We start from the raw sequence: 16,963 nt of genomic DNA on the forward strand, positions 1-16,963 counted from the left end.
ATACATGTTTTTTTCGTCATATCTGATGACCTGGGTAGTAAGTAACGATTCTATAGACTTTTTCGTAGATTTGTGTATACGTTTTAAAATCAATATCTTGTTGTAGGCTATCTCATGGAGTTAGATCGATGGCATCATGCCGATTCTGACGAGCACGAGATACAAGAATGGGTTGGGGAAATGGCGGCGGAAGAAGAGGCGCAAAGGCGCCGTAATCTGACTCTTTTAGAGGAAGAGGACCTACCTGAATGGGTGGGGGATAGTCCTAATTACTCACTACGCTTATAGCGATATTATGGTCATATACAAGGAGGTCCATTGATCTTGAATGGGCCAAATATCTCACGAAATAAGCGTCAAACGAAAAAACTACAAAGAAAGAAACTTGTCTAGATTGAAGGGGCAAACCAGATGGCGCTATGGTTGGTCTGCTAGATGGCGCTGCCATAGGTCAAACGCATATCAACTGTGTTTTTTTTTTTTAAATAGGAACCCCCATTTTTTATTATATATTCGTGTAGTACGTAAGGAAATACGAATGTTTTAGTTGGACCACTTTCTCCGCTTTGTGATAGATGGCGCTGTAATAGTCACAAACATATGACTCACAATTTTGGACGAACAGATGGTAACAGGTAGGTTTTTAAATTGCAATACAGAACGCAGGTACGTTTGAACACTTTATTTCGGTTGTTCCAATGTGTTACATGTACCTTTGTGAACTTATCATTTCTGAGAACGCATGCTGTTACAGCATGATTACCTGTAAATACCAAATTAACGCAATAAATGTTCAAAATGATGTCCGTCAACCTCAATGCATTTGGCAATACGTGTAACGACATTCCTCTCAACAGCGAGTAGTTTGCCTTCCGTAATGTTCGCACACGCATTGACAATGCGGTGACGCATGTTGTCAGGCGTTGTCGGTGGTGCACGATAGCAAATATCTTTCAACATTCCCCACAGAAATCCGGGGACGTCAGGTCCGGTGAACGTGTAGGCTATGGTATGGTGCTTCGACGACCAATCCACCTGCATTAAATATGCTATTCAATACCGCTTCAACCGCGCGCGAGCTATGTGCCGGACATCCATCATGTTGGAAGTACATCGCCATTCTGTCATGCAGTGAAACATCTTGTAGTAACATCGGTAGAATATTACGTAGGAAATCAGCATACATTGCACCAGTTACATTGCTATCCATAAAATGGGAGCCAATTATCCTTCCTCCCATAATGCCGCACCATACATTAACCCGCAAGGGCGCTGATGTTCCACTTGTGGGAGTCATCGTGGATTTTCCGTTGCCCGATATTGCATATTATGCCAGTTTACGTTACCGCTGTTGGTGAATGATGCTTCGTCGCTAAATAGAATGCGAGTTATCGTCCGGTAATTTCTCTTGTGCCCAGTGGCAGAACTGTACACGACGTTCAAAGTAGTCGCCATTCAGTTCCTGGTGCATAGAAAATTGGTACGGGTGCAATCGATGTTGATGTAGCATTCTCAACGCCGACGTTTTTAAGGTTCCCGATTCTCAAGCAATTTGTCTGCTACTGATGTCCGAGTTAGCCGAGACAGCAGCTAAAATACTTACTTGGGCATCAGGTCGTGGTTGGAGTTTCACATGTGGCTGAACACTTCTTGTTTCCTTAAATAACGTAACTATCGGGCAGACAGTCCGGACGCTTCGATGATGTCGTCCAGGATACCGAGCAGCACACGTAGCACACGCCCGTTGGGCATTTTGATCACAATAGCCATACATCATCATGATATCGGCCTTTTCCGCAATTGGTAAACGGTCCATTTTTAACACTGGTAATGTATCACGAAGCAAATACCGTCCGAACTGGCGGAATGTTAAGTGATACCACATACTTAAACGTTTGTGACTATTACAGCGCCATCTATCACAAAGAGAAAAATGTGGTCCAACTAAAATAAAACATTCCTATTTCTTTACGTACTACACGAATATGTAATATAAATGAGGGTTCCTATTTTTAAAAAACGCAGTTGATATCCGTTTGACGTCTGACAGCGCCATCTAGCGGGCCAACCATAGCGCCATCTGGTTTCCCCCTTCAAGCTGGCCGAGTTTCGTTCTTTGTAATTTTTCGTTTGATGCTTATTTCGTGAGATATTTGGCCCGGTCACTATCAATGGACCACCCTGTATGAAACCTGTATTCTTCTTCTTTTCTCTGGAACGCATTACTTAATTTTCTTTATTCTCTCTCTCTCTCTCTCTCTCTCTCTCTACCCATAGCGGTGGTTAGGGTTCCAGGGGCTGTGGCGGCCAAACCAACGGCTGCAAAGCGTGGCCCGACGAGGCTCGGGTACCCGTGCGAGGTACCTACAGTCGCAGCGCGTGAAGCTGCTGCAGCCGCGGCCGCCGCTCAGCCCGCTGCTTCTGCCACCACGGCGCCACCTCCGCTCTGGCGCCCCTGGATGAGGCATCAGGAAGAGCAATGGGCCCCCATCCCTCTGACTAGCGGGTCAGGCCTGCAACAACAGCAACAGAAGCTTAGGGAAGCGTTACCACAGCCAGGCCTGACCCAGAAGCCTCGCCTCCTCCTACGCCATCTCGTCCCTGCCAGAATCGGAGTCAAGGAAAGGTATGTGTACCTCGGTGCATACCCCTTAGCTCCTCGCCAGCTTCATCGTCAACCAGATGGACATCCACATGTAGTAGTAGCAGTATTAGTAGTAGTGATGATCCTATGGCTAGTGATTGTTCTCTCTCCAACCCTTTTAGTAAAGTACATAAGGTCAGTGACGTCATGTTCCATTAGAATACTCGGCCGTTGCTAAGGCCTTTGAGGGCGAATCTCTTTCACAAGAACTGAGAACCCAACAGGAGGGCTCCGAGAGCCATACAGGTTTCTGGAAGCGTCCTTTCCTGTGTAGGGAACAGAGCTCGTTTAAGTCATTTGTGATTCGCGGTATCCCGCCATTAAATGCAGAGCTGCTCTCTGCTGTGAGTCAAAGTATCCTCCCAAAATAGCAAGGCGGTGTTCAGGAGAAGAGCCTTCATTACATTTCGCGGGATAATGGCGTCATATCACAGAGCACATCAGTCGCCGAGTGGTTTTGTGAGTCCACCTTTAGAGCTATACGGTTCCGATTTTCCGAGATGGAAGTTAGGGGATCAGGTTATGCTCTCAGCCAAATGCTACACTTAGACATCCACGTATTTGTCTGTAATCCAATAAATGAAGGGTCAAGTCATATCGAGCTTCCTAAGGATATACCTGCTAAGCACGCATGCATTAATGTCAAAAATAAAACCGACCAGGCTTGTTTTGCATGGTCAATCCTGGCTTGCGAAAGAAATTACGAGAAAAATCGCAGGGTACGTCACGATACAGCATAGTTATTGACTTTCGTAAGTGTTATAACTTTGACAGTAACGAGTTCCCCATTAAACTCCAGGATATACCTAAATTTGAGCCTCATAATACCGGAATATCTGTTAATGTCTATGACCTGAAGAAATGGAAGTCAGATGACCAGAACAAAGCGTATAGCCGTCGGTCCCCTTCATTTTTCAAAGTTTGCCATTGAGTGCAAGATGTGTTTAAATATGCTATTATTCTCTGGTGACAAAAATAAGGAGAAAGGCAGTTATCATTACGTTTGGACCAAAGACATGTCTCGATTTCGACTCTCTCAACTGAGTAACCAAAAGTGTAAAAAGCATATTTACTTAAGGTGCGCCGGCCGGAGTAGCCGAGCGGTTCTAGGCGCTACAGTCTGGAACCTGCCTCTGGCATGGATGTGTGTGACGTCCTTAGGGCAGTTAGATTTAAGTAGTTCTAAGTTGTATGGGACTGATGACCTCAGAAGTTAAGTCCCATAGTGCTCAGAGCCATTTGAACCATTTGAACTTTAGGTGCCACAATGCCTTTTTCCTCAGACATTATTAGCAAATCATCTAGTAGATCGCACTTCCAAGGACACAGTATGTGTTACTATGCCTACTGAGAAAAACAAATTCATAAAGTTTAAAAATGCCAACCACCAGGAGCTGTGCCCATTTGCGGAGTACACTCACTTTGAATTTCTCTTCGCAACTGTGACTCACTCTAAAGGTAACCCCACAGCCTCACATACTACCTTCACAGGAAAACTTATAACATATGCTGCTGCATTCCAGATTGTATTGTCCCATGTTTCAGGTCCAAACCGGTACAAATCTTATGTTGGGGGTAATCCTACGGTTTGGCTTCTCACTGAGTCTGAAAAACCTTCATGGAAGGTTTATGAGCTTCACAGCGACTACGTTCACATGAATAAAACGAAGGAAATGAAGATTTGTACAATAATGCGTTTGACTGTCATATTTCTGAGCTGCCGTTAGATAGAACAGGGGAAACTCCTTGTAGGGACCACTGTCATCTTATGGGGACGTTCTGTGGCGCACCTCACAATACCTGCAATTTTTCAAGTACCAGTTACCAAGACACATAACCGTTTTCCTCCATAATTGAAGCTGGTATGACGCTCACTCTCTTTATGAGTACTTGCCTAGTTTCAACGTGAAAAAAGATCAGGTCAGTGTCCTGCCTCAGAGCATTGAGAAATACAGTTCACTATCCAAACGAATGACTCCAAGAACGATGCTCCACTTCCTCGACTCGCCTTGCAGGCACCACTCCAGACACTCGTTGAAATTCTACGTCGTGGGGATATGCGCATCACTCGAGCTCCAATTTCCTTTGAGGAAAGGTTCCAGCTTGTCACTGGGAATGTGGTTTTTCCATATGGGTATCTGGATACTATGACAAAACTCAACGAAACCAGGCAACATGACATAACTGCATTTTCCAGCAACCTTACAGGCGGTGCCATAAACGATGCACAGTATGAGCATTCTGTGAATGTCTGCCGGGAATACAATAACTCCATTCCAGGTGAGTATGAATAGCTATACATGGACAAAGACGTGCACTTGCTTGCGGACATTTTTAAGAAATTCGTGAGTCTGTGCATGGCCACATGTTCTCTGGATCTTGCCTTTTATCAAATGGCACCTGCGTTGTCTTGGAACGTAATGCTCACGAAAACGAAATGCAGCATCGAATTATTGACCAATGCTGACTTGCTTCTATTCTTTGAGTGAAGGATCCGTGGAGGATTTTACCAATGTGTCCATAGGCACGCCAAGGCAAATAACCCACGTATGAGTGACAGGTTCAAAGCATCCCTTGATTTGAGTTACATAGTGTACTTGGATGTCAATAGCTCATACAGGCACGCCATGCAACAATCACTGCCTATTAGCGAGATTCAGTAGGTGCCCAAAGAAGAATTTAAGGGATTAGGTGGAAAAATCAAGGGTATGGAGGCTGATTCTGATGTGGGTTATGTATTGGAGACAGAACTAACATAACCTATTGGTTTGCATGATGCGCACGCCAGAGGCTCCATCAGAAAACTGATGTTAATGCTGGGGAGTAAGCGGAGATACGTTATTCACTATAGTAATCTTCAGCAGTGTCTAAAGTTTGGGAAGAAAGGTCTATATCGATTTGAATATGAAACAGAGAGCTTCGGTGATGTGTAAATTTATGAAAGAATTTTTTAAATTAATGCATAATTCATTTTCGGCAAAACAATGGAGAATTTGAGGTAACTACTCGAAATTTCGATTGGAACCGAGTGCGATGGGCAATGTCATATCAAATTTTAAATGGATTGCAATATTCAGTGAGATCTTTATTGCTGAAGAGATTGCAAAGGTTGCAGTAGGGTTCAAGAAACCTGTTTATGTAGTGATGTGCATACTAGACTTTACCAAACTCCACATGCACTACTTTCATTATGAGTTTGCGAAACTTGTTCCACAAATCCTAAATTAATTTATATGGGTCCAGGAAGTTTCCTCTACTGGGTGAAGAACTGCAATCCATATGAAGTAATAAGGTACCATTGCAATGAATTCGACACATCCTCACAAATGGGCGATAATCCTTACAGTATTGTTCCACAGAACAAGGTTATCCGTCTTATGAAGGATGGGAAGAAAGGATTGCTGATTGTGGAGTTTGACAGCCTGTGAGAAAAATGTATGTGTATCGCACATTGGAAGGTGCCACCCAGAGGCAGGTTATAGGTGTTCGTTGTATGGTATCGAGAGCCTCTCTACGAAGACTACTTGCAGTGTCTGTGCAGTGGTGTTCACTGTGCTCTGCCGCAGACGCAGCCACAGCACTTGATATACCAAACTAGTATTGGAGCGAGAGGACATGAAGTGTACACTGTGCTGCAATATAAAATCAGCCTGTTGCCTCGTGACGATAAAAGGGTCATTTGTGATGATGAGACTGAAACTCGCCTGTACTCACACTATTCACTTGTTGCGAAAGAGGGGGTGAGAGAGTCTGAGTGAGAAGGAGAGAATGAGAGTGTACACGCAGAATATTAGGGGCCTCCTATCATAGTGTAAGTAACTGTGTGTGTGCATGCATGTGTGTGTGTGTGTGTGTCTGTGCATGTGTGTGTGTGTGTGTGTGTGTGTGTGTGTGTGTGTGTGTGTGTGTGTGTGTGTGTGTGTGTGTGTGTGTGTGTGTGTGTCTGTCTCTCTCTCTCTCTCTCTGTCTGTGTGTGTGTGTGTTCTCTCTCTCTCTCTCTCTCTCTCTCTCTCTCTCTGTGTGTGTGTGTGTGTGTGTGTGTGTGTGTGTGTGTGTGTCTATGATGAAAAAAATTAAAAAAAAATATATTGCTAGTCATCCAAATATTTATTTATTCATACTCTGCACTTGTGTACTGTGTTCACACATAATAGTAATTCTATTCACCATGTGTTTCATGTAAATAGAATAGATTTAAGTTTCACATACTGCTAGCCATCTAGTACAACTACTTTTTAAGTGTAAATGTATATAGATCCTCTCATTTCATTACAATTTATTTCATGCATTTTGGGTGGGGTGGAAGTGTAGATCTATTCCAATTCAATCATAAATTATCACATCATCTGTTTGCATGGAAAATAGTTCATTAATAATATATATATTTGGTTGGACCCTCACAGTTCATTGTGAAAAACAACTATTTCACCTTTTTGGGTGGACATGTAGATACATCCAGTTCATTGTAAATTATTTCTCCTGTTTAGATAGAATTCTTATACTATTAGTATTGGTGTAAGAAATAACTTACCTCTGCATTAGTTATAATCCTTTGTATTGTGATGTGAGCCAAGATATTCCAAACAGTACCACTTTGAATCTGTGATATGCATCACAATTTTTCAATCAGAGATACTTTGAATTTTTCATGTGGATCAAAATAACTATGTAAAACATTTCAAACAGTTGTGAAATGAACCAAAAATCTGTCGGTAAGGTATTTCAAACAGTGCTATTTTGAATCTGTGATATGGATCAGAATGTTTCAAATAGCACTACTCTGAATCAGTGAACTGAAGCAAAAAAAAATATGTGTAAAACGCTTCAAACAGTTGTGATGTGAACCTAACGAACTTCGTAAAATATTTTACATTTTGTATGTATACTCCACGGCTAAGGTCTGTCAGTAGCCACTTTCACGATGTTTGAAAACAATGACATTTGGTGAATGTATGAAGATCAGAACGCTTCATCGAATATTGAAGATGCAGCAGGATGGGGCAAACTCAGTGATAAATGCCTGTGCTGCAACTGAAGATAATTCGATAAAAGTCCAGCCAGTGCTCTGAAGTGCAAGAGACAAGGTATTCACCCCACAGTCTCCGCATCTGTTGGAAGAGGGGCCACGCACTGGGCTCACAGCACCTCCATGTGGTAGCCACATGCTGAGTACTCCCTGTGCGTCGGATATACCCGCAGCCTTCCTCTTTCCCATACCCAGCCACGTTTACTCTTTGTCATTGAACATGAACTGTTTCAGAAGTTCTTAAATCTGATGTTAGATCAGTGTGGGGAATACTATTACATACATAAATTATAGTTGTAATGGGAACTAAATACCATCATCACACATGAACAAGTACTCTAAAAAAAGATCGTTGCACACTTGTGAAACCTGCCAGAGAGACTTCGCGAGCATTTGTGGGAAATATCACAGACTTTCCTTGGCTTTGAGCGCTGGCTGCATCAGGAGTTACTAAATCCAACTGAATGTGTCTCTAAATACACTTTCAAAAAAGATCGCTGCACAGTAGTTTGCTTCAATTTTGCGATGAATACCGCCACACTCGAAAACATACTCATGACATCTATCACCTCAGTGTTTACAAATTTTAACAGTGCACGAAGCGAGATTTAGATCAAAATGTAGCTGATCCACAACACTACAGAATTTACAGCAGTTAGAATAATGGAAAAGAAGCCAAGGTTTGGAACAGCGTTTTACACAAGCATAAAATTCGTAGTTAGTGTAATAGAATTTAAGTCGATTTCAGAAAGAATGTCCATGTTAACAACACAGGGCAATGATGAAAGCCACACCCTTATAAGTTCGATGTACCTGTAAATAATAAGAGAAGAAAACTGCCGAAAGTAAATCAGTTTTGGGATCTTTTGAAATCTGAAATCACAAACATACCTAAAACCAATGTTAAGATACTTACCAGCGACTTCAATGTGCTAATTGACAAGGAAAAGGAATTTAAGGATTCTGTAGGCAAACAGCCATACCACGTACAAACTAATAGAAGTGTTGAAAGACTGAAAGAAAAAGGAAGCTTTGGATTCAGTAGACAAAGAAGCAATAGATAAAATTATTAGAGAATTAGGTGTTAAAGTAAAATCAGCAAACATAATTTGTGGAAGAAGTATCTCAACCATTTAAAATAAAAACTGATGTTAGTCAATGGGATAGCTTAACAGCTTTACTGTTTAACAGTATTTTAGAAAAAAATTTAAGCATATGGAATTTGGAGCTAAGAAAATCACGAAATCGAACCAATAATTCCAAAAAGGAAAATAAATGGAGTTGAGGTAAAAAGCCTCACTTTTGCAGACATTTTTGCTATACTTTCAGAAAATCTGGCACAGTAATATTTCTTCTGGAAGAAATTGCAAACAGAGCTGGTCTTAAAATTTCAGCTGAGGAAACAAAATTCATGGGAAATATTAAAAAAATGCACCAAAATTCATAGTAACATGAATAGAGAAAATTCGAGTAGAGTGAGGAAGTACATTTAAATACTTTCGAGAATGGAGAGAGCATATCGTTTGGCAAAGGGCTTTTACAACAAGATGTGCAAATCCGTAAAAAAAAAATTGTACACTATACCACATTGGTACGACCAGAATGTTAATATGGCTGTAAATGCCTCATGATGAATGTACACAATACAGGTATTTGAACGACTGATTTTTAGAAGTATAATGGGCTGAATAGAAAACAAAGATGACTGGAAAATGAGAAGTAATGAGGAGATCTACAAAAATATAGAAAGAACATCAGAAAAGAAAATTAAACTTTTTTCGACACCTCTACTGAATGAATGAGAACAAGCTAACGAAAAAATTACTCTTGTATTTCTAGAAGAATAAATCGACAATAGCTTGGATTCCCCCCCCCCCCTCCCCATGAAACATGGACCTTGCCATTGGTGGGGAGGCTTGCACGCCTCAGCGATACAGCTAGCCATACCGTAGGTGCAACTACAACGGAGGGGTATCCATTGAGAGGCCAGACAAACGTGTGGTTCTTGAAGAGAGGCTCCATCCCCGCCGCAGCCGCAGTGGTCCACAACCCTACGACAACTACCGCAGTCCACTTAGCCCCTCCACCGCCCCACACCAAACCCAGGGTTATTGTGTGGTTTGGCACCCAGTGGACCCCCCAGGGAATGTCTCACACCAGATGAGTGTAACCCCTATGTTTGCGTGGTAGAGTAACGGTGGTGTAGGCGTATGTGGAGAACTTGTTTGTGCACCAATTGCCGACATAGTGTAACTGAGACAGAATAAGAGAAACCAGCCCGCATTCGTGGAGGCTGATGGAAAACGGCCTAAAAACCATCCACAGACTTGCCGGTTCACCAGATCTCGACACATATCCGCCGGGCGGATTCGTGCCAGGGACCAGGTGCTCCTTCCCTCCTGGAAAGTCGTGCAGTAGACCACACAGCCAACTGGGCGAGCCTTTCAGTAGTTGCAGCCGCAACATTATGGATGATTGACTGATCTGGCCTTGTAACACTAACCAAAACGGCCTTGCTGTGCTCGTACTGCGAACGGCCGAAAGCAAGGGGAAACTACAGCCGTAATTTTTCCATAGGAGATGCAGCTTTACTGTATGGTTAAATGATGATAGTATCCTCTTGGGTAAAATATTCCGGAGGTAAGTAGTCCCCCATTCAGATCTCTGGGCGGGGACTACACATGAGGACATTGTTATCAGGTGAAAGAAAACTGGCGTTTTATGGGTTGGAATGTGGAATGTCAGATCCCTTAATCGGGCAGCTAGGTTGTTGTTGTTGTTGTCTTCAGTCCTGAGACTGGTTTGCTGCAGCTCTCCATGCTACTCTATCCTGTGCAAGCTTCTTCATCTCCCAGTACCTACTGCAACCTACATCCTTCTGAATCTGTTTAGTGTACTCATCTCTTGGTCTCACTCTACGACTTTTACCCTCCACGCTGACCTCCAGTACCAAGCTGGTGATCCCTTGATGCCTCAGAACATGTCCTACGAACCGATCCCTTCTTGTAGTCAAGTTATGCCACAAACTCCTCCCCAATCCTATTCAATACCTCCTCATTAGTTATGTGATCCACCCATCTAATCTTCAGCATTCTTCTGTAGCACCACATTTCGAAAGCTTCTATTCTCTTCTTGTCCAAACTATTTACCATCCACGTTTCACGTCCATACATGGCTACACTCCAACCAAATACTTTCAGAAACGATTTCCTGACATTTAAATCAATACGCGATATTAATAAATTTCTCATCTTCAGAAACGCCTCCCTTGCCATTGCCAGTCTACATTTTATATCCGCTGTACTTCGACCATCATCAGTTATTTTGCTCCCCAAATAGCAAAACTCCTTTACTACTTTAAGTATCTCATTTCCTAATCCAATTCCCTCAGCATCACCCGATTTAATTCGACTACATTCCATTATCCTCGTTTTGCTTTTGTTGATGTACATCTTATACTCTCCGTTCAAGACACTGTCCATTCTGTTCAATTGCTCTTCCAAGTCCTTTGCTGTCTCAGACAAAATTACCATATAATCGGCGAACCTCAAGCTATTAATTTCTTCTCCATGGTTTTTAATACCTACTCTGAACTTTTCTTCTACCCTCCACACCAGGTAGGTTAGAAAAGTTCCGTGGCAGAAGGAACAAGACTTCTTGTCAGGTGAATACAGGGTTATAAAAACAAAATCAAATAGGGGTAATGCAGGAGTAGGTTTAATAATGAATAAGAAAATAGGAATGCAGGCAAGCTACTACAAACAGCATAGTGAACGCCTCATTGTGGCCAAGAAAGATATCAAGCCCACGCCTACCACAGAAGTACAAGTTTATATGCCAACTATCTCCACAGATGACGAAGACATTCGTGAAATGTATGATGAGATAAAAGAAATTATTCAGATAGTGAAGGGAGACGAAAATTTAAGTCATGGGTAACTGGAATTCGGCAGTAGGGAAAGGAAAGAAAGGAAACGTAGTAGGTGAATATGGAATGGGGGTAAGGAATGAGAGAGGAAGCGGCCTGGTAGAATTTTGCACAGAGCATAACTTATTCATAGCTAACTCTTGGTTCAAGAACCATGAAAGAAAGTTGTATACGTGGAAGAAGCCTGGAGATACTAAAAGGTATCAGATAGATTATATAATGGTAAGACAGAGATTTAGGAATCAGGTTTTAAATTGTAAGACATTTCCAGGGCAAATGTGGACTCTCACCACAATCTATTGGGTATGAACTGTAGATTAAAACTGAAGAAACTCTAAAAAGGTGGAAATTTAAGAAGGTGGGACCTGGATAAACTGACAGAACCACAGGTTGTAGAGTGTTTCAGGGAGAGCATTAGCGAACAATTTACGAGAATGGGGGAAAGAGATACAGTAGAAGAAGAATGGATAGCTTTGAGAGATGAAATAGTGAAGGCAGCAGAGGATCAAGTAGGTAAAAAGAAGAGGGCTTATAGAAATCCTTGGGTAACAGAAGAGATATTGAATTTAAATGATGAAAGGAGAAAATATAAAAATGCAGTAAATGAAGCAGGCAAAAAGGAATACAAATATCTCAAAAATGAGATAGATAGGAAGTGCAAAATGGCTAAGCAGGGATGGCCAGAGGAGAAATGTAAGGATGTAGAGGCGTATATCACTAGGTGCAAGATAGATAATATCTGTAGGAAAATTAAAGAGAGCTTTTGAGAAAAGATAACCACTTGCATGAATATAAAGAGTACATATGGAAACCCAGTTCTAAGCAAAGAAGGGAAATCAGGAAGGTGGAAGGAGTATATAGAGAGTCTATACAAGGGCGATGTACTTGCGGAAAATATTATGTAAATGGAAGAGGATGTAGATGAAGATGAAATGGGAGATATGATACAGCGAGAAGAGTTTGACAGTGCACTGAAAGAGCTGAGTCGAAACAAGGCCCCCGGAGTACACAACATTCCATTAGAACTACTGATAGCCCTGACAAAACTCTACCATCCTCAGACGTCAAGAAGAATATAATAATTCCAATCCCAAAGAAAGCAGGTGTTGACAGATGTAAAAATTACCGAACTGTCAGTTTAATAAGCCACAGCTGCAAAATACTAACGCGAATTCTTTATAGAAGAATGGAAAAACTGGTAGAAGCCAACCTCGGGGAAGATCAGTTTGGATTCCGTAGAAATGTTGAAATATGTGAGGCAATGCCGACCCTATCACTTTTCTTAGAAAATAGATTAAGGAAAGGCAAACATACGTTTCTAGCATTTGTAGACTTACAGAAAGCTTTTGACAATGTTGACTAGAATACTCTCTTTCAAATTCTAAAAGTGGCAGGGCTAGAATACAGAGAGTGAAAGGCTATTTACACTTCGTACAGAAACCAAAAGGCAGTTATAACAGTTAGGGGCGTGAAAGGGAAGCAGTAGTTGGGAAAGGAGTGAGACACGGTTGTAGTCTATCCCCAATGTTATTCAATCTGTATATTGAGCAAGCAGTAAAGGAAACAAAAGAAAAATTTGGAGAAGGTATTAAAATCCATGGATAAGAAATAAGAACTTTGAGTTTCGCCAATGACATTGTAAGTCTGTCAGAGACAGCAAAGGATCTGGAAGAGCAGCTGAACAGAATGGACAGTGTCTTGAAAGGGGGATATAAGATGAACATCAACAAAAGCAAAACGAGAATAATGGAATGTAGTCGAATTAAGTCAGGTGACGCTGAGGGAATTAGATTAAAGTAGTAAAGGAGTTTTGCTATTTGCGGAGCAAAATAACTGATGATGCTCGAAGTAGAGAGGATATAAAATGTAGACTGGCAATGGCAAGGAAAGCGTTTGTGAAGAAGAGAAATTTGTTAACATCGAGTATAGATTTAAGTGTCAGGAAGTCATTTCTGAAAGTGTTTGTATGGAGTGTAGCCATGTATGGAAGTGAAACCTGGACGATAAATAGTTTAGACAAGAAGAGAATAGAAGCTTTCGAAATGTGGTGCTATAGAATAATGCTGAAGATTAGATGGGTAGATGATAATGAGGAGGTGTTGAATAAAATTGGGGAGAAGGGAGATTGTTGGTACAACTTGACTAGAAGAAGGGCTTGGTTGTTACGACATATTCTGAGCCATAAAGGGATCACCATTTTAGTACTGGAGGGCAGCGTGGAGGGTAAAAATCAGAGGGAGATCATGAGATGAATACACTAAACAGTTTCAGAAGGATGTAGGTTGCAGTAGGTACTGGGAGGTGAAGAAGCTTTCACAGGATAGAGTAGCATAGAGAGCTACATCAAACCAGTCTCTGGACTGAAGACCACAACAACAACAATATGATCTTGGATTATGGAAACAAAGAAAGAACTAGCAAGAAACAACATAAAAGAATCGGAAACAACAGACACAAACCTTTTGAAGAACAAAATACTAAATTTAGTAGACTTTTAATACAGAAGAAATAAGAAAACAGTAACATAATCTACAGGAGGAAGGAGAAGATAACAGTAAACAACAACAAGGAAATATGAGAAACTAAAGTTGTTATATGATCCTAAATGATGAGTATGAAGATTAAAAACAATGTGCTATTGAAAACAAAGTGCTATATATTTCATTCATACCATGAACGCTATGTACATTCAAATTCATGTCTTTCAGGAACGTCCTAAAACAATCAATTTTTGGTTTACTGAGTACTCTCTTGCACTCACATTTAGTAGATTTTATATTGTGTTCAGTATTAACATTAAATAAAGGTACTGCCCTACATGTCATTTTATGAGAGGCCATTGACCATTGGTTTTATAATATAATTTTGTTCATAAGATCTTTATATGAGGCTATTGTCAGTGCCTATTTGTGAACAACTAGCTGCCCTATATGGGAAATTTATGATAGAAATTAAGTACAATAATAGTGGTACTGACTGTAATAAATTCTTGCTGGAAATTTTTTTTAAGAAACTTTACGTTTAATTCACCATAAACCACGATTTTGTTCTTTTGCAGTTCAATAGCCCAATAGAGCTTCAAGGTCATTAATGAACAGATTGAAATTACGTGCAAGTCCTTGATATCCACTCACCGTTATGAAGGATATATTATGAAGTTCTACTTATGTTGCACATGCTTCCATATGCTGCTTCATGCAAGATTTATGAATTTCTATGCTCTTGAATTTATGACAATTCCTGCTGCACAAAGGTAAAGTGCCAACCTAAATGAAGTAACATCTAAACATCTATATCAGTGATTACTTGATATTAAGAGAACCATATCATGTCAGTGGATTAATGATTCTCATAAATGGAGGTAAGTAATTTATGAATTTTACTTCTAAATTCTGGAATGTTTTGATGCAATAAATCACATCTGCTGAAATAAAATTGGATGAAAATAAAATTGTGCTGATTGCTGAAAATTTTTAAACAACAGTTGCTTGTGCTGATTAAATAGGCCAGAATTATATTACTTGGCTCCTTTCTCAATATGAAGGTTTTTTGCAATCCTAACTGTCTTATAACTTGGTTTTTTCTGTCCTCTCTGCTCTAAAAAGAAATGAATCTTGTTCTAAAACTTGTAACTGCTGCTATTTTGCCACTTATGCCAGTACCTCCCCCTCTTTAATTTTTTTCTAGTAGCCCAGCCAGTGTACCATTCCCTTTCCTGTTGAGATGAAAGCCATGCCTAGTAAATCCCATCTTCTGATGGAATCAACACGAACTTTGCTAATATGTGACCTTGAACCTGATATAAGCAGACATTGCAACTTTAAATTAATTATCCTGACAGAAGAGGTCAAATTAGGTCATTTATGGCACCTCAGAGCAGATACAAAGTCAAGCTTGGTATGTCTTGATGCTGGTGCAATCTTCACCAGGTTGTGTTGTATATTAGTACCCAGTATCTCCATCAACACTATTACTGGGCCACCCACTATAACTGAAGTGCCTTCCTTGATGAAATATTTGCAAAGTGATCTATCAGCTGCTCCAAACCAGCAGTGTAGGGTTAAAAATGGTGACCTGGTATCCTGATCCTAGTTCATCCTGCAAAAGTTGACCAACACCTCTACCACGATTGCTACCTAACAACAAAACTTTATTTCTCTGTACTGACTTCCCTACATTCTCAGTTTTCTGTTTATTAGTGAAAGGTTGTTGTCTGCTGCCTACACCATTACCTGCCTGAGGCTTGTCAGTTTCTAACTGAAGCAGCAGGTCAAACTAATTTTTCACATTCACCATAAAGCTGTCTGATGAAGTTCTAAACTTGATCCTTCTGTTATCTGTTGCCACTTATTATGTCTCTTTACCCTTCTCCCTATTTAATCTGTCAAAGTATTTCCTATCCTTGTCTAACTCATACTGAAGGGCAGCAGTTTTCCTTTTCTATTCCATTAGCTTTCTACCAATACTATATAACCTACAAAACCACTTAAGAGCCTCTATCACTTCCACATACCCTAAGTCACTATAGACAACCCAGTGGATAAAACTACAGCATCTGTCACTCCAAAACCCAAAACTAACCATTCTACAATAAGTCAGGCATCTTTGCCTTGTAATAAACACAATATTTTTGTTAGAAAAAGTCAATTACCATGCTAATAAAACAAAAAACATGTTTACTAAAATTAGTCCTCCAAAATTAGACTGTAAGTAAATAAACTATTGGTGCAAAGTTTCTGACCAGACAATTTAAAGTTCGCACTTCTTTTAAAAAATGAGCTAAATAATAAAGTGATGTGCTCTACTTAAATTGCTGGAAAGAGAAAAGAACAGTTTAGAGAATGGCAACTGTCCATCAACATAAAAAGATGTAGTGTGTAGTGAATATACAGACAGAAAGATCCCTTATTGTAGGACCACACAATTGCAGATAAATCACTGGAAGCAGTTGCTTTCATAAATTATCTAGGAATATCTGTATGGAGCGATCTGAAGTGGAATGACCACATAAAATTAATTTCAGCTAAGGCAGATGCTAGACTGAGATTCATTGAAAGAATCTGTTAAGTAAGGCAATACCTTACAATACACTGGTTCAACCAGTACCTGAATATTTCTCGTCTGCCTGGGATATATGTCAGATAGCATTGATAGAGGGTAACCATGATACCGTCATGGATATGCTAAGCCAATTCCAGTGGCAGTTGTGGGGTGAGGAACATGCTGCATCATGGTGTGATCTACTATTGAAGTTCCAAGAGCATACATTCCTAGAATATTCAAGCTATATATTGCTCCTCAGTAAGTATTCTCGCAAAAATACCATGAAGATGGAATCAGAGATTGGAGCTGACACACAGGCTTA

The sequence above is a fragment of the Schistocerca gregaria genome, chromosome 3 (assembly GCF_023897955.1).
Source record: "Schistocerca gregaria isolate iqSchGreg1 chromosome 3, iqSchGreg1.2, whole genome shotgun sequence".
NCBI lineage: Eukaryota > Metazoa > Arthropoda > Insecta > Orthoptera > Acrididae > Schistocerca > Schistocerca gregaria.